At 40.2% G+C, this 19,779-nt stretch overlaps 1 protein-coding gene across 1 annotated transcript in view; it reads right to left on the reverse strand.

Annotated features, from left to right (window-relative positions):
• LOC137180289 (E3 ubiquitin-protein ligase TRIM39-like) overlaps positions 1 to 19,779 on the reverse strand; it is a 159,194-nt gene that overhangs the window by 36,619 nt on the left and 102,796 nt on the right. The gene's annotated exons all lie outside the window — the stretch shown is intronic.

Here is a 19,779-nt window from a genome sequence, read left to right on the forward strand (position 1 = left end):
AAAAGCTGAAACCATCAAACTTAGACTTAATCATTTATAAAGTTTATAAAGTTTATCATTTTCTATTCTACTGTCTTTTTATTGGGAACTGTGCAACGATTTGTTTATTAAGATAAAAATAGATATTGATCTAAATATGGATGATGCACAAAGACTGAGTTCACATATGAAACATATAAATTAGTCGGTTACTTCATCAAGATAATCAAAGTAATAGTTGTTATTTGTGAGCAGTTCATTTGGGATTTTTGTTTTGTTTTCATTTCATTTCTTTGTCCACCTGCTTCTGTTTATGCTGGAAGATGCATGTTTCGTAAAATAGTGGTATCTTGTTATCTTATGTGGGACGGACCGAATGTTTGGCATGACACAGAAATACAAATTAAAACTAAAACTATAAAAAAAAAAAAAAAACAGCTGCCTGTTGAAATCTGTCAATCTACTGATCGATTAATCAACAAATCATTTTGGTTCTAATTTTAAGTTTCTGTCTGTGAAAATGAGTGTGAACGATGATGACATTATTGTTTGAATCTATATTAGACCCCCCAAAAACGCATAAAATGAATAACATGTGACATTTTAAGTTATTTGGTTTCTCTTCCCGCTGCTTTTTTTTTTTTTGCTCACAATCTGTCAGTGCAGGTGTACAAAAGATTTATTTAGTTAAATTAAACGTCAGGAACTAAATTGCACGACAGCTCTGCTAAACTTTTAAACAACGGTGCATTTTGTTCATGTCAAATCATTAAAAGATAAAGCTGGTTGACAACAACGTGTTAGTGCTTCCTGACCCTGTTTGCAGCTCTCGGCTTCGATCATATTGGTTCCTCTTGAAGACGTAAATCTTTAAAGTATATATTTTCATTTTTAAAAAGGCTCAGTACTTTCCTGAAACAGCTGGTCACTGTAGTTTTTAGCAAACGTTACTCAGACAGCGGTAAATAGTGGATTTGTTGGGAACTACTTTCAGCGGCGGATGAATCCACATTTGGTGCTTTAGTGAGTATTTCTGGCATGTTACATATGGTTCATTAAAGTGTTTTTAACAGTTTTTGGACAACGATGGAGGTCTACAGCACAGAGGAATAAGATCCATCAGGCTTTGAATACACACACAATACTTGTTAGTAGGATTTTCTTTAAAAAAAATAATGAATATCACAACATTTTTTCCTTTAACTTGGATCAAATTACAGTGAAAATCTTTGACTCAGCATCTCCAAATTTGGTGGAGAGTGGAGCAGAATCGGCCTCGTATCAATCACATCAACCTGCTTTTGAGCTGCACAACCAGCAGCTTATATACACCTCCCCTCCCCTAACACACACACACACACACACACACACACACACACACACACACACACACATATAACCCCAGCTCTGGTGGAAATGAATGAGCTGTTGACATTCTTTGGAGTCATTGTCCACGATAGCAGGGCCAACTGCTGGGATTTAGCAGATAAACCCTTCCACTGAGACCTGCATCCATTACACATTTCACTACATCAGTTAGTCTCTTTCTGTTGGCTCATGGCACAAAAGACAACACACAAACCTGGACAAGTTTGGTCAGATTTGCATGTTTGGTAATAAAAATTAATGCAGTTTAACCGCAGATGTCAAAAATAAACCGAATGTGTGAAAATTCTCTGGAAAATCTTTCCGACTGGGACGTGAGGGAGAGGAGAGGGAGTGATGGCAGTGTCCCATCGCTCCTGCAGAGGTGACCTTGAAGGCTGTGGTTGTTCTGGGCAGGTCCAAGGTGTCACTGTGGGTAACTGCATCAGTGTGAAGCCGGATGTAAACAGGCCTACAGTGCCCAGTCAACCTTCCCTGGAGGAATGAAAAATTATAAATCCATTAGCAAGTCACTCCATGCAACAGTTTTCAACAAATATATATATGTATATGTGTATGTGTTTGTATGTGTGTGTGGATGTATAACATTCATTTTCCTTCAGAATAATGTACATCAAAATGTTGGAAGCAAGCAAACAAAAGTCTCATTACAGGTTAAATTGCAGGTTGTAGTTTAATTTTACAAACGTTTCTTGGACAAATAATTAATCTGAAATCTGAAGGAAGAAATATTCTCTTTGTTGGACCAAAAATACTGTAAAAGCTGAGCTGACAACAGGATGAAGCTACTATTTACAATCTGTAAACAACCTGTCTAGTTATTGCAAGTTAGCAAGGTTAGCTTTCATTTTACGTAACCAGACAACAGATCAACAATTATTATACAATTACGTTTCTCTCTTATTTAGGTAAACAAGGTTTTATGCCTCTTGATGAAAGAACATCCTGCTACTTGAGTTTAGCTAGTTAGCCTAGCTGACCACAAGAGTACATTTTGATCTGCAGGTTATGTAAACGACACAAACTTGCACTTACTAGCACTTTATATCCTAACTCACCTTTTAAAAATGTTTTTTTCTTTATTTTGTGTTTTTTATGCAGTTCTGCCCCCCAAGTTCACATTACAGCTGCCCTACAACTACATCTAAGCTAGGTGGGTAACTTAGCTAGCTTTCCAAATCACAAATAAAATCATTTAAAAAGACACCACTGCCATTTTCTGTCATATGTTTACCAGACGTTATAGCTACAGTAACATCCTAAAACTAGCTAGTTAGATTAAGCAGCTAAATGCTGTTTAAAATGTAAAATAGCAGCAGACATTTTGACTTAGCAGAGTCCCTGTAAGCCTGAATGGCCCCTAAACTGGTAAACCCTAAAAAATAATGCAGCTATTATTATTGTATTGATTACACTTGTGTTTGACCGATCGAAATGTCCAATCACTCATATGTTCGTTTGATTAAACAGCCTAAATGCCTAAAGTTCCCTTTGATGCTCGGTTTTCCTCCCTATTAGCTACATAACGGAAACTAGCTAATTTTAATTAAAAAGCTAGATGACTAGAATACTTTTTAACATGAGGGCTTTTCTCACAGCAGGCATCGGACTTGTTATAGCAGGAAAAATAAAGGTGTAACTTTAAACATTGATGATCCCTCCAGCGAGACAGAGAATCTAATAGAAATGCAGCCTTTATAAATGTTATTAGTTACACCCAGTTTGATGATTTAAAAAACGATCAGTTATTTTACTTGTTGACTTGATAAACACGTAGCAAAATAGCAGCTCCCCAAATGATGAGTTTCTCTAAAGTTTGCTTTACAGAAGGTGTAAAGCAGATGTTTATAAATGTAGTCGCTAACTAGTTGTTAATTTTTATATATGACTAAAACTGAGACCTGAACCCGGACTGTTAAAGACTGGTAGTCCACTAAATTACAATCCTAATCCTGAACCCAAAGCAAAATTTTAAAATTTTCATTTTTGCTTTATTTCATCCGTTTCCGAGCCTTAGCTTACCAAGCAAATGCAACACATTGGCAATTTCTGGCAAACACCACAGTCACCGAGAGAAAAACAGTAATTTCTTGATATATTACATTACCCAACTCGACCCAAAACCCAACAGCTTCTGCTTTACAACATACACCTAACGTGACTTCCTCCAGTTTCATTGTGCAATTTCACTCTTATTTCGTGAACTTGGCCACCTGCTGTCAAAGTCCAGGACAGTGATGATATTGTCTTTTCCCATGATCCTCTTGGCAACGTCCCGCCTAGGAAAGCAGCCCGACATGACAAAAAAATCTTGAAAGAACACAAAGGCACAAAGAGGTGGAGGGCGCAGCGGCAGAATCGGCCATCTCGGGCCCGACAGAGGACTCGGCCTCGCCATACAGCCGGGCCACTCCAATTCTGAGCGAATGCTAATGAGATTGCTCTGATCCCTCCGGTGCTTCCCATGTTTTCAACACCTTCAAGGACCACATGGCGCTAGCAGCATAAAGACAACTAAATGAGAAATCTGAACGTTTTTTTGTGATGCCGGGGGCCTCTTCGCTTTTCAACCTGGCCGCCCATTCAGTGTACCTCCCTGAAAAGAAAAGATAAGAAAGAGAGTGCTACAGGGGGTGTGGATGAGTAAACTTTTCAGGAAAATGGCATATTTGCGAACCTGAAGTAATAATCAATTTATGGCCACGCAAGGGCGAAGCCTTTGACGCAGGGAAGAATCGCGGGTTAGGAAATTGAAAAGTGGGGAGGAGAAAGGGAAAGGAGATGCTCAAATTTGGAGGCTGTTTCTCACAACCGCTGTAATGAGATCACTAACATCTTGAGCTGGCCTCCACTATAGCAGCCAAACAACAGGCTCCCAGATGAAAGGTGAATGGGCCTAGGTTCCCGCTGGCTGGTTCAGAAGCACTTTAATAGCACAGCGCCCTATGAAAGGTTCCTGGGCAGTAGCTCATATTAACGGCGAAGCACACTGCTTAATAGGATGATGCCTTTTGGCTTTTGTCATGAGATGATTAAGGGCTTCGTTGTCACCGGTGCCTGTTGAGCACAAGGCACTAGAATCCACTCTGCCGGGCTTATTGTCTGGGTCTATGTAGTAAAAGGGGCCCTTTTGATGAAAACACCTCTCAGGGATCTATCAGGTGAGCTCTGCTTTGGAGTCTCACATCTACGCCTCCTTCAAAATATCTCAAGTGCTTTGTTTTCCTCTAAAGACCCTTGAATCTGTCATCGTGTTCGTACAAAGACAAATGCCGTAGAGGGGAGCAGCAAAGGGATGAAACTTGGTGGTAATGGTCCTCGAATAAAGAAAATATGTACGCACGTCTGTAATTAATTTACCTTGTTGTATTAACTGTGCAGTGTGCGTTTGGGTGGGAATTTGCAAATTTTGGCAAGCTTCTTGCGTTGGGTTTTTTTTAAACATTCAAAGTCAATCGCCACCAGCCTTTCACTGAATCACAACATCTGCCTCTTTTCAATAGAAATCAACTTATTTAAAGCATTTCCTTGTTGTCAATATCTTCTCTTTCTCACACTGTCTCATCTCAACTGCCACTCATTACGCATAATTTCCTTCCTCCAGACTTCCGGGACTAAATGACTTGTTAAGACGAATTTTTTTTTTTTTGCTGCAACAAAGCGGCGTCTCCTCCATTTCACTCAGACGTTGGACAAATCACAACACGTTCAGTCAATCGAAAAACATTTCTGTCAGGTTTAGCGAGATCCTCGGGCCAAAATATCAATGAAAGAGGCATTAAATGAGCTCTTTTTATGCTTTAAATAAAAGAAAGATTGCACGTTATTGCCACAATTTACCACAGAGGGAAGGTGATTGAACAGGATGAATGTTGGCCAGATTGACGTTAAACAGAGAATGCACTATGTCCATTTTTTGCAATCAATGCAGGTCCTTTCATCAGGAGAGCTTTATACTCGGGATTAGTTTTGGTGACTTAAGAAGCTAGACTACCTCCGTGCCCCCACCATCTGCAACTGCACCCCCCGCCCGCCCTCCTTTACCCCTCCGATCCCCCCTCACAAAAATAGCACAAGGATACTGCCAGCCTTTTCACTCCCTCCTAACAAGGCGACTCCAAAGCACAGGCCCACTCCAAGTAATTAAATCAATCCCTTTGTGTTCCCCAATATTCCCCTTCAGTGGGTGACTGCCCAAGATCTGATTATGGCTCTTCATGCATATTCAGGCTGAAGCTACAACTTGTCTAGAACAACCTCTTACTTTTTATACTAGCGTCATGAGCAGCCAACATGCACCAATTTCCTCTTTTTTTTACCCCCTTAACTTTGTTTTTTTTTAATGTATACATACATCCCAGAATCCACAGTTTGTTCCAGCAGGTCTTTGACTCTGAAATGAGGAGCGGTCACTGACTCCAAAGGCTCAGGCATATTTAAGAGAAAGCCGTAAGATGAGGAGAAGTTAGGGTCGGAGCCCGAAAGACAAATTGGATTAGCAAGTATTGGATTAAAGGTAAAACGGAGGGATAACAAACAAGAAAAGCTGCCTGTGATCACAGGGTTTAATATATTTCTTTTCCTCGCCGATCCCTTTCTTCTCTCCCTCCCCCTTTTCTTTCTTTCTTTTCGAGTAAAGATCCCAGGCTTAAGACAGACTTATTAAAACTGGGATTAATTTGTAATGCTCCCCTAACCCTCGGGGTCAACCAAAGATTTGTTATCTAAAGCAAACAGGAAAAAATGTACTATAACAACACAACAAGGGCTTTAAATCCATGTCTGTGGGGCTTCTGGGAGATTTTAGCTTTGTACGAAGGTGTTATCCCTGAGATATTTATTTGAGCAGGGAGAGAAAACACTTTTAGGACAATCTGGATGTGAGGAAATATAGTAATTGAACTAAATTGTTGCAAGAATGGTGCTTTTTCCTAATAAGAGGTGATTAAAACTGATATATTTCCCTCAGGAGTGTAGTATCAATAAACTTAATGATACAACATGCAAATGATGTGCAATAATTTTATATCTGTAATCTTGATAACAAAATTGGGGCATGAAAAAAAGAAGAGACACAAATCTTTTTCTTTATTCAGAAAATGTCCTGTTTTTAATCAGCGGATGATGAGAGGTAACAGTGTTGAGAGAGCAGGCCACTCTCATTAGCCTTATCTTTTTAATGTAGCACTGCCTCAGATTGTGATCTTAATCTTATTTGGTTATGGAGGCTTCGTTCACTCCAACAAGCACAAAGACCTTTGGGGAACAAATCCGGAGGCTCCACAAAATCAGCGCCTTGTTTTCCGACGATGGCTTCTAGGGTCTGTTCCTCGGGGTCGCGGTTCAAAAGGCCGAGTTGACCGGCCCTCTGAGCCGACCGCCATAAATCTCTTGGCCAGTTGCCCGTTTGTTTTGTTCCATAACAACTCCAGTCTTTGTTTTCCCCCCATCACCTGTTTTAATTTCTTTACCTTGCATTGTTTTATTTCATTGAGTCATTGTCGTAACAGGAATATCATAAAATACAATACATGACTCAACTGTCACTGGTTTTAAAAGCTGAATTTCTCATTTTAGAGCAAATTCTAGAGCTATTTTAATTAATTACTTCTCCTTTTGTGGCTCTGACAGTTGCAGTTTTCTAACTTTCGTTTTCTTGTAATGCTGCTAATCCTGGAATTTATGCTTATTTCCAATTGTGTACATTGTAAGTCTGACAGCTCCATGTGAGACACAAACAACTTGCCATGAGATTAGCCAAGAGTCAATGCAAATGTAGTGCACATTTTAACCGAAAATCCAGAAAATCATCAAAGTCAATCGTCAAGTGTAAATTAATGTGTTTCCATCACCACTGTTTTGTGAATATTAGGAGATAAACATTTGGGGGCATTAATTCTCCAGTTGCAGAAGAAGAAGACAAAATGAGATGACGTCATTAAAAGAACGCCAGTCAAAGCTCAATCGATGGAAAACCATGTGGAAAACATGGTGGAAATATAATATTTCTGTTTGTTTCATGTACTCATTTGAGGACTGTTACAGTCTCCTCATCGCTCCACACAGATCTGATGTTTTTGTCTCTTCAGTGATGTTTAAGTCACATGATTCATGTATGTCATCATGCATTCACTAAGTCTGTTTGCATTGCACTTGTCACATTTTGCTTTTATTGATACACAGATTTTTTTCACTTCAGCCAAGTGTAAAAACTTTTCAGCAATATTTTGACTTTTTGTTTGAATTTCCAGCATTTCCGCTCTGTTTTTAATGCACATTTTCAATTTTTTTGTGGTTGGAAATGCACTTCATTGTTTCGTGTCCTAAGAAAGTCTAAATGTAGTTTCAGAGGCATCTTGAACTGTCAAGAAGTAATATGTGTTATGTTTGGCTTGAAAATAGATTTAAAAGCTGAATATCTGCAGAACATATTGCATAGAGATCATAATATAAGAGTATAATTATGACATAAAAGGATACACTACTTCCAGTTATGCATTGGCACTGAATGATGCAGGTGTCGCAAACAACTGTGTGTATAAGGAGTAGAAACTTTGTTAAGCCTAAATCTAAAGCCATATATGAGCCAGCGCAGACTCAGATTTGGTCCTCTAGTGCCAGAAACACAGCCGGATGTGCTGACACTCAGCCCGACACATCTGGCTACGTGGGTGGTTGTCCATGTTGTTCCAGTCAATGGTCTAAGACAGACGAACTGTAGTTCTCAAGTTCTACTAGTTGACTTTTAAGTGTTTAACAAAAACTCCAGTCTGCCCTAAGATCTACCTCTCCGGTCCATGTGTGTTGAAACATGCTCCTGTATATATAAAAGTGTCAGGTTCGTGTTCACCTGCTCGTGTGAGGTCTGTAATCTAACCTGTGGCTCAACAAAGAGAATCCTACATCTGTGTACTGCCATGGGTACTGTCTTCAGTCACTGATGTCTTCTGCTTAATAGACATTTGGCTGAGGGCCAACTGAAGTTAGCAACTAAATTCTTCTTTTCTCACTGAGACTCATATTTCTGCTTCTGTTTGAACACATCCCTGCAGGATTGTTTTGTACCAACACAGATATTTTGGTTTGATCATCTTTAGAGGTAACCCAAAACAGTATCATATACTGTAAATAAAATTGTTTGTGCACTCCAATTTTGTTAAAGGCATGCAGGATTTTCCTAAAAAAAAAAACAATGTATGGACTCATACAAAAGCAATCCCTCTCAATCATCACTTATAAGTGTGTGGCGGTGTATTTGTCTGCAGAGACTCTGCTCTCTGCCTGTACTTTCTTATTATTTTGCTGTTTTCGGGATGCTTCTGGGCATCAACCTTTGGGTAATGGGTGTGTAGCCTCCAGCCAATCACAGCGCACAGGGTGTGAGGTTGGGACTTGTAGTGTAGCAACCAGGTTACATCTCTGTCTCTGTCTCTCTCCTCTGCTCTGCTCTGCTCTCTGTCTCTGTGTCATGGATGTATAAAGAGCAGCAGGTCTGTGTGTCTGTTGACGAGGGCGGGGCTGAGCTACACACACGCAGAGCAGAGAGGCCACAGCGGACAGGAAGAAGCTCTGCATTCACACAAAATCTGACAATGTGGCACCTTCCTGCAGGGTTGTGGGGGTGTGGGTGTGTTTATTTGTGCTTTGAACGTAACCGCCGTGAAACAATCAGAAATTAACATTTTATTTATCTGATTCACGGCTTTGTTCTCGCCAGCACCGCTCGCTTTCTTCATTAACTCTCTAGCTCGCTTGACTACCGCTCTCTCTCTCTCTCTCTCACTCGTTGATTCAGGGAGGAGGGGCCAACTTTGAATGCTGTGTTTACAAACAGCAACAGACAAATCCTGCATAGTATACCTTTAATAACTGTTACAACACAGCAATGATTCAATCTGCTGTATTTGAATTCGTTAAAGCCTGTTTACTGTTTTAAAACATGTCATGTGTCGTAGCTGTCATTGGAAAATAATTTAGCTTAATTCTAAGAGTTAGAGTTTCATTGTCAGGTGACGAGCACTTAAAATGCCTCTACATAACCATGGCTGAAACACAGTCAGTGTACACAGGGTATAATCATGTAGAGATGTGACCCTCTGTGATATCTCTGATATTTTCAGCATTTTCAGGTCCAGCGTTGTGCTCACTGACAGCTGGTTCCTCAGTTGGAAAAACAGTTGAAACAATCAGAGCTTTGAAGGTGCGGTTAAGAATGGCGACGTCATGGTCCTGCATAGCTAGTTAGCTACATCCATAGGAGATAGTATGGCAACAAGCATGGATGAGATTGACGCAGCTGTACAGGATTTTGTAAGTGGACTCAATCAACATAACATACTTTAAATTAATTTGACCTAACAACTGCAACCACAGCTTACATATCAACTGAAAATGACAGCTAATTGGCAGAAATCAACATGAACGTGATGTAACGTTTCTATCCAAATGCAACACAAATTCTAACTGAAATTTCAGAAAATCAATAAAAGAAAATGCAAATTAATGTGCATTTCTATCCACTACTGTTATGTGAATATTAATAGTTGATGGCATCGAAGTAAACAGTTGATTCGACTATCAAGTGCAGTAAACCACAAAAAGAAGATGGCGCAACAATGGTGATGACAGGCAACAGTGATGGACAGTGGAAATGGAGAAAACAGCTGACATCACAGCTTCTTGCTGTTGGACGTGTTTTGTGTTAGTTATACAGACACATATTGAATGCTGCACAGAGACGAAGAGACGCCATGTTTCGTCTCTCGAGTGGGGTGGAAGCTTCGGGGACATTTAAGTCACATGCTTCCTGTACGTCATCATTTATTCGCTAAATCTGTTTGCATTTTGCTTTTATTAATGCGTCAACATTTCCACCTCATCCAAGTACAAAGACTTTTTTGGGGGATATTTCGGCTTTTTTAAAAAATTTCCAGCATTTCCGCTCGTGTTTTTATGTGCGTAAATTGCAAAAAAGCAGGTAAAATAGGGTTGATGGAAACTAGGGATGTGCAAAAAGCCCAGTATTTGTATTTGTATTTGAATAAAAGTGGAAAGAGGCTTAAAAATCCTGTTTTTGTATTTATTACACTTTTAATTTTAGAAAATTAAAGTGTTACAATAAGTGTTCATAAATGAACTACCTTACGAAGGAGGTCCCCACACCGGGTCTTGAACTGGAGTCTCCCAGATCATAGACGACTGCGCTGACTACTGAGCTAAAACTTTACTTATCGCCTCATTGCAGACAGACCTCTAACTAACAAATATTTTTTTAAATATTTGTGTGAAACAAATATTTGTAAAAAAAAAAAAAAAAAAACATTTGTGCTTTGCCGAATAATGTATTTGTATTCGGGTACACCCCTAATGGAAACCCATCTTGTGAAGCCAAGAGAAAGAACAAGACTTTTCTTCCTTCAGCAGTCTGACTGATAGATAGTGGGCTCACACAATGACCATGTAGCATCATATTATCATATTATCATCAGTTGTTCATTTAGTTTTATCCTCTTGAATTTGTTGTGACACAGCTTTCACTTTCTTGTCTCCGCGTTTGCAGCAGATGGGTTCATGTTTACAAGTGTAAAATGTAGATGACTGTCGTTTTATTCCATGCAGCATACAGAGTGAAGCCAAAGCATGTTTACATGTTGACTGTGGGTGGCCCCGGCGAGAATGAAACTTTGGCAGTGTCTTGATAATATGATTTCTATTTTAGGGAGTATTTTCTTTAAAAAAAAAAAAAATCTCGTTGAACCCAACAACAGAAGAAGAAAAGGGTGACTCATCTTCTGACAGCGTGAATCAGCCTCGTTTCATCCCCGCCACAGAAGGTGTGATCAATTTCTCTCGTGTCCATTTTCTATTGGTAATCCTCCACAAATTGCCCCCCGCTGCAGTTTGTGTATCAGCTATTTGCACTGGATTAATGCGAGTCACTGGTGGCAAGTGTTCAAATCAATGTTTATTAATGGTTTCTTTAAGTGTTTAAAGATTAAGTCATTAACATATTGATGAAGTTTTCGAAGTTGCCCAGGGAGAGAAAAGGAGCTGGAGCTGGAGAGGGTTTGACGAGCTTCTGAACTGACGCCAGCCGTCGACAAACAAGAGGCTGAAGGGAGGAAAAAAAAGGAAGAAGAAGAAGAAGAAGAAGAGCTCTGGGCTTCCTGAGAGGAAGGCATCAGGCGCTCCACTCACTGATGCAAAGTTTCTACTGTTTTTCAGGGGCAGCTGTGGCTCAGGAGGTAGAGCAGGTCGTCCACTAAATAGAAGGACGGTGGTTTGATCCCTGACTCCTCCTGCTCACATGTCAAAGTGTCCTTGGGCAAGATACTGAACCCTAAATTGTTCCCAATTGCTTTGCAAGCACCTTGCATGGCAGATTGCCACCATCAGTGTGTGAGTGTGTGTGTGAATGGATGAATGAACAGCAGAAACATTGTAAAAGGTTAAAAAAAGTACTATATAAATGCAGCCATTTACCATTTATTTATTAAAATACGGCATGTTGTGCATACTCCAGTCCTCGATACCAGCTACATCTGGAGATAAATTCATATTTACTGACATGTAAAAAATAATTACATGATTGTAAATCCTTTAGAACCAGTTTTTTTTTTTTTGCGTTCTCCTTGGGATGTGGCGCAGTCATCTCAGATTGATTTTACCATTCAACAGCGACCTGCAGCCCTTTGGCTCACCATGGTAATTCCCTCTCTCACCTGATAAGGTACCTGATCCATAATAAATCAATTCTAATTAGTTTTATGTTTGGAGGGAGGAGGGAGGGCTACGCTTTGCTTAGGGGAGTCTCTGCTGCTCGCCTTCCTCCCTCTACCCATCATCCTTAGTCAGCCGCCAGTCATCTGCACACCTGATATCAGTTAATCTCCTGATTATTAAGTGCGGATTATTGATGGAGGGCAAGCGGCTGTATTTGGCGCTGCCTCTTGTATCAAGGACAAGCAGGTTTTGTTTCCTCTACGCTGTTTGTTTTTAGGGTGTTTTGTATGTGTGTGTGTGTGTGTGTGTGTGTGTGTGTGTTTGGGTGGAGGGTCAAACATGTCCTCAAACTTCTCCTGATAAAGGTTTCCTGCCAGCCTGAAGTGTAAAAGTGATGGAATCTAAAAGGGTCTTTATGGAGCCACTGGCTGTCTCTCTGTAGGACATTTTATCAGTTAATGTTCAGTCTGTCAGACAGGAGGAGGTGAACATTGCGCCTCATGCAAGAACATTTTCTTATTCTTTAACCTAAATCTCTCTGACATTTTTCTGAGGTTTGCTTGTATGAATGTCATCCGTTCATGAGATTTCTACAGTGGCAGACAAGGGCAAACTGACAAACTGTCAAACTGGCAAACAAAAGAAAACATCTTCATCAATTTGACAACACACACATAGTATTTAGAAAATGCGCTGCAAATACCACAACACAACAAGCAAGTTACATGCAAGTTGTGTGCGTGTCAACCTTCTACTCTCTAACAAACGCAGGTTACCCAAAATATCAAAACACTCTTGAAGGCCTCTGAAGGCTCAAGGCAAAATGAGGAACTCTCCACCTCCCCAGAACTCCTCAGAGCTATCAATTTTCCACTTTTGATCAAATCAAGCTTGTACTTCTACAGAGACAACCTTGCCTGTTCAGTCTGATGGCGCAGTTTTTCCACTGCCAATTGCGTTCCAATCTCCACTTTATGCATAATTTTGTCATGCTCTAACTGTAAAATAAGCATGTGTATTTGCTTCTCAAACATTAAACTACTTGTCGCAAAAACGGCAGAGACAAACCAGCAATATTAGTTGGACAGGGGGGCTGCTCCTGGCCGACAGCCAAAACACCTATTTCACTCAAATTTGCTTTCAAGATACTGCTTATCAGAAATCTCAACTTCATAATTATCTTTAATAGCTGCTCTTTTGTACACCTGTCCAAAACTCATCTGATGCCTTAACAAAATCAGCCATTTCCTACACCAAACAAACCAGAGAACAGAGCTCATTTAACTCTCTCAAATATCAGTGGCATAGCAAGTGCAAACAAGGTGCGCGCAAGGTCCAATAAACCCACAAAAAGAGTGCAAATCCTCTCTACCTAATCTGCCTATCCCAATCTAACACCACTCACCCCTAGTCTTCATGCAGTGAGAGTGGCATTTACTTATGCACTGAATACTGATAGTGTGGAAAAGGTGACAAAACCACCCCGAGGCTAAGGCTGTGCCCCGAGTAATTGCTCCAACCACGTTTACCGCAACACTACCAGGAGAAAAAAAAACAAACCTGACGAACCCAAACAGGTACCAACACTACACCTACTAGAGGATTGTGCCCACACGCTTACCTGATCCCACCAGCACCACGCTACACAGAACATAACCAATAATGAAACTTATCTTTAAACCAAATCACCTCATATCCCCCCAGTAGCGCTAGCAAAACAACAGCAGTCTACCAAAACAAAACATTCAAGGCTTCCGATTTACACACTTAAAAACAACGCAGTACCGTAGTAAACTTGATGACATCAGCTCATTCACAATTTCCACGAGCCCATTCATAAGCCAATTCAATGACCCACCAATTTTGTAATGGATGGACGAGCCCCCAATTATTGTGTAGTACCCAAAAACAAAAGTTATGAGTTGTGTTAATCAGTGTTATCAGTGTGTCATCAGATGGATGAGTGGTTGGGTGATGAATGGAGGGTGTCGTACAATGTAAAACCTAACCTAACCGGACTGGGACAGGCAGGTCTTTAAATACCCCTGGGAGACTGACCAGGTGCTCCCAGTTGCACTGATGACTACACCATACAGCAATGTAACTTAACCATCATCCTCCACTGAATCTGGCAGGTGCTCTGCCTCTCGTGGTAATGCATAAATAATAATAATTACCAGTTCCCACTGTAACACAAGAATATTGGTACCACTATGAAAATATGTTCTTAAGTGTACATTCTTAATTATACTTATGTTAATTAACAAAAATATTCTTTTATTAAAATGTAAATTATTCTTATATTTAACTCAAAATTACTAAATGAACTTAAACTGTATAAGTGACTCTGATGGCAGCTACAGTATGTATTATGACAAGACTAATACCTGGACCAGACGACACAATATCAGCCCATTAACGGCTCAATCTAACAGGCTGGGAGTAGTAGGGACTATAGTGAGCATCAGGTAATGGCTCATAACATAAAGTGTCCTGTGTAATGTGTCATAGATGAAGACAACTGACGCAGCTTATTAGATACAAAAAGACTATAGCAATTTCGCTCTGGACCAAAAATATCAACCAGTCTGTAACATGAGATGAAAAATCAAAACTCAGAGGATCAACAAAGTCATCAGATTTCATCCTCTTGGGATCATGAATGTCTGTGCAAAATTTTATGGCATCTAATCTGCTATTTTTCAAGATATTTCAGTCTGGCGGACCTTGATCTGACATTTGCATCCCTCAAGCCTTGCCGGTAGTGAAGCTAAAATGGTGTAAATTAATCCTATTTTTTATTATGACCTTTATTTAACCAGAATGGTCTCTTGAGACGTAAATCTCATTTTTTCCAAAAGTCCCGTCCAAACAGCAGTAGATGGAAATATGTAAGAAAAAAAACCTTAAAAGGAGGGAAAACAAAATTACATTAGAAACATAATCAAAATTCACTAAATTTCCACAAAAATGAAGGTTGTGTGAAAAAAAACTTGAAGTATAAAAATAAATAAATCAACACAATGCCAAGAAAAAAAAAACATGCAGCCGCCCCCGTTCCCCCATCACGGAGAAGTGAGGCCAAGTTGTGATTCCCCAGTTAACAATGTGCCACCATACCTCATCCCTGCCATTGATTTCTCCACCATTTATTTCTGTTTTGGTTCATGCTCGGGGTCTCTGTATTTGAAAGTTGATGCTCCTCTCTAAAAGACGGATTCATGCATAGACTCCGCTACTTTTGTAGTCTGTGGCGGTTTTATATGATAAGCTTTTTTAGACGTTCAAAATCAATATGTAATCCTGTGCAGGGGCTTATCCCCAGGACTAGGCCATTTGTGAGGCTCTTTGAGCTTTGTTACAGGTCTTCTGGCAGCTCTGTGCTGCAGATTGATTAGCTGCAGTGCCAGAATCCTATCAAATGGCCAGCTCTGATGATGGAGCAAACTCTCTCACCACCTCTAGTTGACTGGACCTGGAGATAAGGCCGGATGGCAATTCCCTCCCTCCTGCACACTGTGGGGCGGGGAGGGAGCGCTTGTTTCTGCCCTCTGCTCCTCTGTGGCTCAGAACAGTATCAGGAGCTGTTTTGGGAAGGTGTGAATTCACATTTTAGGACATTTAGCTGAGGATCTTAAACAAAGTGACGTACAGTGAGAGCTATACAGCTATTTCTTACATCAGCAACATCAGTACTTGTGTTTAAATGGAGCCTTTTGGTTTAGTCAGAACAAAAAATACAGAGTGAAGTAGCTCTTTAAGAATGGCCAGTTTAGTTAGTTGTCAGCTTTTGTACAAAGACTGAAATGTAAATCTACAGTATCTACAGAGTAGCTACTCTTTATGACACACATACTCGCCTACTTACGTGAAGTGAAAAAGATGTTTTTTTAAGAAGTAGGCCACCCCGTCTCATAAATGTTTGTCATTTATGTTTACTTTTTCATTAATGCATTATTTCTACCACTTTTCTGCACAGTGCACTTTTCTCTGGTGAAAACGCTATGCACTAGTTTCATGGTGATAAACAGAGGTGTCATCTTCTGTTTAATAACTCCAGCAAAACAACTGTTTATTATTTTAATTTAGTTTAAAGTTAAACATACTCTGCAGCTCCTGTTATGAACGTTGGATTTGATGCATTACACATTACAGAATTCATTTTATTTATCACAGGGCACACAGATACTAGAAGTATAGTATCTTATGTTAACAATAAAATGCTGTTTTGTGTAGACGTTTCATTCGTAGTAGCTAGCTAGCTAAGTAGCAATAAAGCTAATGCTAGATAATGATGCTACAATAGCTGCTAGTGTCAGATACAGATTGAAGGATATGAATCTGAATGGCTAGCTAGCTATCTGGATAACTGCTCCTTCCTAGAACGTAAGACATCATGCTGAAATTTTGCTGACCAATATCAATGATAATATCAGTGATAACGGCTAACGCTACATCCATAAAAACAGATTTCTGCACTGGGCTGCACCAGCGATGTGTAAATTCCCTCCTACGTTAGGGTGTAAAATCAACACTAAAGACTCAGTAATTACTAGTTAGTTTGTAACTAAATCAGCTACTAAAATTGGTTGCATCATGATTACTTGGGGAATAACCTAACTAGTTTGTACATAAAGTCATAACTAAGTGGCCAATTAATGCTTTCTGATGATGGTACCGAATCCTAATCTCGCTCAGGGCACCAAAATGGCTAGTCATCGGCTTTATTGGAAATCATCAAATGGGAAATGAGGTTAAGCTTGAAACAAAACAGTTCATGTGAAGTGAAAACTGCTCTGAATGTTCACACTTAGAGACATCGAACACTACTGAAGTCTCTCCTTGAAGACATTCATGGTGTTGCACTGGATTGTTCAAACAACCACTGTACACCTGGCCAATCACTGCATGAAGTGGTCAAGTCAGTTTCAGAAAGTTACAGAAATTGTCGTACACACCTCTCCAGGTGAAGGGAGGACTTCACCTGGAGCATACTGACGCCTGAAAATCTATGTCCACCCCAGCTGTAACGCTCAAATCAGCTGTTTGTCAGGCTCAGCTGGCATTACCTCATAATGTTTGTGAACCAACTCTGGTATATATGTCGTTGACATATACGTCATCAGGTGAAGGATAATCTGCACTGAGAATCAGTTGCAGGGCCAGATTTAGGCCACTGTTGTTTTGTTGTGTATTTTCATTGTTTTTGAAGTTTATTCTGCCTTTATTAAACAGCGGATAGCTTAGAGATGACAGGAAATTAGGGGGGAAAACTGCAGCTGGGCCTGACAGTCGGTCATTAGTTTTAGAGATATCCTGTCATGAACTGAAGTGTTAGTTTTAACCCGTTGGTGTCACCAGATAAAAAGTCGAAGGATCATGAAAGTCATTAGCTTTTATCTTCATAATCTCCTTTTCAAATTTCATGGGAATCCATTCAGTAATTGTCGAGACATTTCACTTCAGACCAAAGTGTTTCAATTTATAAACGTCACTGTCTGCTGTTACATCTGAAAATTTTTTTGTGGAAAATGCATAAAATTTCACTTTCAAATGAGAAAAGAAATTTCGTTCTGTTCACATATAAAAATCAATGTGTTCAACGATCACATGTGCTCTGATTCATGTGACTTTTTTTTTTGCTTCGCTAATTGTCGTTTAAAAACAGCCATTTTCCTCCTCCAAGACATCTGGGAAATGCTTTATCGCCTTCAATATTTTTCCTTTTTTTTTTTTTTTTTTGTACAGGGAGGGTGACGGGGAACTGAATCTGTGCATTCCTGCGTGCCTTGCCAGCGCTCACATGGTTACCGCTGCTACGCATTGTTAGAGATATCTGAATGAGCGCTGGCCATGCAAGTTTTAATGTGATTGCCCGAGGGGCAGCAGAGTGAAAGAGCGAAGAACAGAGCCAGAGAGAAGGAGGGGGGGGGCATAATCCTAAAAGGATTGGAAGTTAACCCCCCCCCCCCCACACACACACACACACACACACACACACACACACATCTAAGTAATTCCCTTCACACACACACCTCTGTGTTTCAGGGGGTGATGGGTACTGGATGGGGTCAGTTGGTTTCGTGGCTCTGGTGTCTGATTTCTCCCTCCACGTCCCCCCCACCGCCACCACCACCCCCCCACTTCTTCATTGTTTGCCTTCTTAATGAGAGGGGCGGGGCCAGAGGGCTCGTGATTGACAGCGACATGTCCCCCCCCCCCTCTCTAAGTGCTCCTCACTGTGTCTCTCTGTAAGGACTCACCGCTGTCTGTACTGTACTTTGACGCTGAATGACGACTCGTTTTTCATTTCCTGTTTCTGCTCCGGCTCCTCAGGTGTCTGTCAGACTGTCAGCTGACGGCTGACGCACAAGTGGGTTTCATAACAGTACTGTAAAAATACATCAGCTGGGAAGTGTCCCATCCCCAATGATAGCGCTGCACACTGTATGCTCACACTGAACCACTGCTGGATCTATTCTTAAACACACAGAAATCTACCAACTAAAAATGATTATTTTTATGAAATATGGGTGACTGAAGATACCAGTTCTGCAGGAGGAGACAGCATAAATGAACAGCTGGACCACTGGAAGTTATAAAGACTAATTTCCCTTCACATTTTTGGCTCTTGAGAGTTTAAGTCTGGGTTTCTAGCACAGAACTAAGAAAAACTGGAGTAGTAATGGTGAACACTCTCTCTGACAGTTGTGAGCCCGAGGGGCCTCTGATCATTCCAAGACATCCAGAAACATTTTAATTATCCGACACCTTCTTCTTTTTTTTTTTTTATCTTCTGTTGCATACAAAGCACACTTGAGGACAACAATCGGGTGTGTGTGCGTGTTCGGACATGTTTCGCACACATTCGCACCAGCTAAACAAGGTGGCGACCTCGTGACAGCGAGAGGAAAAAGTTTCTTGTTTTCGATGTATTTGGCAGAAGAACGAGGACCAAGGAACGGGAACACAGACATGCACTTTATGAAACAAGCGTCCAGTTTGCTTTTCTAGCAAATGTGCAGGTTTGTAGTGCGTACAGTCGACACAGACACCAATTTTGAGCTGCGTGGACCCTCTCAGACATGGACAGATGGTGAAATGTACTTCATATGGACTCGCACGGATACGGAAACTATGAAATGGCCTTTATGGTCAACTATGGAACACATCCATGTGTGTGGCTCCATACATACAGATAAAACCAGTCTCACACACACTCACAATGGATTTTAGTCTCAACAACTTTCACTTTTAACCCTTTCATGCATGAATTATAATAACAGTCAGGATTTTTTTCCTAAGTGTATTTATTTCCCTTTAGGCATGAAAAAAATATTTGAACTCCATTTTTTTTAAACATTGGATGACACACTAGTGTCCACTGTGGTGGCTGATGTGCAACTATACCATCAAAACCCCATGCATATCCAAGAAATCCACTGTAGTGACCACTATGCATGAAAGGGTTAAATCTGTAGCATGTGAAGATTTTTCCCTCAATAAACTAAAAGCACATTACAGATAAAAAATTATAATTTTTATTAACTGGTGAAAAAAACTCACTGATCTTTAAAGAAGTTCTCTGCCGGGAGAACGAATCCTCCTTTAAAAAAACATACATGAAAATAAAATGTGAGTTAAATCAAACAGCTGACGGTGATCGACTTATACAAACACGACTTCATCGCT

This window comes from Thunnus thynnus, chromosome 3 (assembly GCF_963924715.1).
Source record: "Thunnus thynnus chromosome 3, fThuThy2.1, whole genome shotgun sequence".
Lineage (NCBI taxonomy): Eukaryota > Metazoa > Chordata > Actinopteri > Scombriformes > Scombridae > Thunnus > Thunnus thynnus.